The 2,492-nt window shown below is 41.4% G+C and overlaps 1 long non-coding RNA gene across 1 annotated transcript; it reads left to right on the plus strand.

Annotated features, from left to right (window-relative positions):
• The first annotated feature begins 746 nt into the window (after nt 1-746).
• On the plus strand, nt 747-2,043 carry LOC129653686 (uncharacterized). The gene is made up of 3 exons (XR_008715199.1): nt 747-978; nt 1,054-1,164; nt 1,839-2,043. It is a non-coding gene; the product is annotated as an uncharacterized LOC129653686 (long non-coding RNA).
• The last annotated feature ends 449 nt before the right edge of the window (nt 2,044-2,492 follow it).

Below are 2,492 nucleotides of genomic sequence, written 5' to 3' on the forward strand. Positions count from 1 at the left end.
ATGCGACTGAGAGACTTTCACTCACTCACTCACACTCGGGGTCATGTATACGGAGCTGTCATTGACTCAGTGATAGCTATTTTATAGCTCACTCGTCAATCCTGGGTTTCTTTTTCAGTCTTGCAGTTTCCCAGAGCTCTAACGTTGGGAAACTGGACAGTAATTCATCTGCTCTGGGATTGCCCCTTCGTTAGCTCTGGCAGACAGATTTTTGAAGTTTTCCCTTGGGATTCAGGTCTCTTCCTCTGTCCTTGGGTGCTGATGTAGTTGGTGAAGGCCCTTTTCAGAGAACTACCAACCCTAAATTCCAGCCACCTTTCTCTGAAACATTATTTTTGGATTATGATGCATTCTTTTTTTATTTTTTTTTCTGCTGCTTCTCGAAATTTTGGTTTATGTGTTCAAAAGTTTTGACTTTTGATACATTTATCACTGACAAGGCTTTTAAGGGCAGATTTACAAATTTAATGCCTTGAATTTGACTCTTAGATTTGACCTGAATCAACTAGTCTCTCGGAGAAGGCAATGGCACCCCACTCCAGTACTCTTGCCTGGAAAATCCCATGGACGGAGGAGCCTGGTGGGCTGCAGTCCATGGGGTCGCTGAGGGTCGGACATGACTGAAGCTACTTAGCAGCAGCAGCAGCAACTAGTCTCTGTGAGCGTGCTAAGTCACGTCAGGTGTGTTCAACTCTTTGGGACCCTATGAATTTGTGGCCCACCATGCTCCTCTGTCTATGGGATTCTCCAGGCAAGAACACTGGAGTGGGTTTCCATGCCTTCGTCCAGGGGATCTTTCTGACCTAGGGATTGAACTCACATCTCATGTCTCTTACATTGGCAGGAGGATTCTTTACCTCTAGTGCCACCTGGGAAGCCCACTCTCGTCAGGAAAGTGCATATAATTATTACTACTGCCTGAATGGTAATAAAACAGAAGGGACAGAGAGTGATGAGTACAAAAGAGAACAACCCTAGGTAATAGCTCAAGGTTTTATGCTGTTATACAATCGATAGTACCTTTCTCTTATCTATTTATTCCTTTTAATTCAGAAATAGTCACTGAGAAGGAGAATGGAGAAAAACAATTCTTTATATGTGGATGGATATGGGTCTGCAGTGGGGAAAACACAGAAGTTTGAAACGAATTCAAATCTGAGCCAGGTAAGTGACTTTATTAACCATCTACACCGTCCATACTGCGTGCTTGATTTTCCCCTCAGGAACGTTTATTTCTTTGGCTCCAGCTGAATTGACTGAAGGAAAGAAGACGTGCTTGCAATCTTTTTCACCATTTAATTTGCTCTCTCTCTCTCTCTCTCTCTCTATATATATATATATTTGGTTCAGAAGCTGAATGCCTTTCATGGTCACAAATAAAAGTGGAATAGGTGAGGGGTTCTTAATTACACTCACTTCCCATTTTCCATTACATGAGCTGTTTTAAGCCAGAGAGCATGTGGTCGAGACCTTATCTTTATGGTATTATCTGTTTGTTTCCCTACAATAGAAAAAAAGTTTACTTAAGCTTATAAAATTAAGGGAAGATATGGGTGGGTGTGAAAATGGGTTAAAAGACCTAGAGAACCATTTCCTTGGAAGGAAAACTAGAGTGGTTGTTATTGATGAAGCTAATCACGGAAATATGCAGGCTTAAACATATTAGAACTTTTCTCTGTGTCACCTACTATCCCCTCACTGATGGATTTCAGCTCACACCACTTCTCAGTGTCTTGGGGTTATTTCACAACATTATGTGATACTTGCTTTTGTGCAAATACAGGCTTCTGTTGTCTCCTTGATGTAGATTGGAAGAGCTGTTTATTGGTTTCACACAGGCCACCTCTTGTGTTGAAGACTCGTGGAATTACTATTGCCTTTCTCTCTGACTCTCCTTCAGATTCCTGAAGCAACGTCAAGCAACATCAGTTTCTTCACGCATCTGTAGCACTCACAAGCATGTTACTTTCATTTTCCCAGTTTTACTCAGAAATAATTGACCTGCATCATTGTATAAATTTAAGGCATATAATAAAGTGGTTTGATTTATGCTCATTGTAAAGTGATTACAATAGGTTTGTTATTCATCAACTCATATAGAAATGAAAAAAAATAATTCTCCTCTCAGAGAACTCTCAGAGTCTACTCTCTAAACAACTCGATATATACCACACAGCAGGGTTAACTACTGTTGCCACGCTGTACATTACATCTCAGCATTTATCTTATAACTGGAAGTTGGTGCCTTTTGCCTACCTTCCTCCAGTCTTCCTCTTCCCTCCATTTTACCTTTCGATTATGTCATCCACGGATACTTTCTTCTGCTATAGAAACCCATCCACTCGATATACTGTTGTTGTTGTTCATTCACTCAGTCGTGTCTGACTCTTTTGCAACCCCATGCACTGTAGGGTTCTCCATCCATGGGATTCTCCAGGCAAGAATACTGGAGTGGGTTGCTATTTCCTCCTTCAGGGGATCTTCACGACCCA

Source organism: Bubalus kerabau, chromosome 5, assembly GCF_029407905.1.
Source record: "Bubalus kerabau isolate K-KA32 ecotype Philippines breed swamp buffalo chromosome 5, PCC_UOA_SB_1v2, whole genome shotgun sequence".
Lineage (NCBI taxonomy): Eukaryota > Metazoa > Chordata > Mammalia > Artiodactyla > Bovidae > Bubalus > Bubalus kerabau.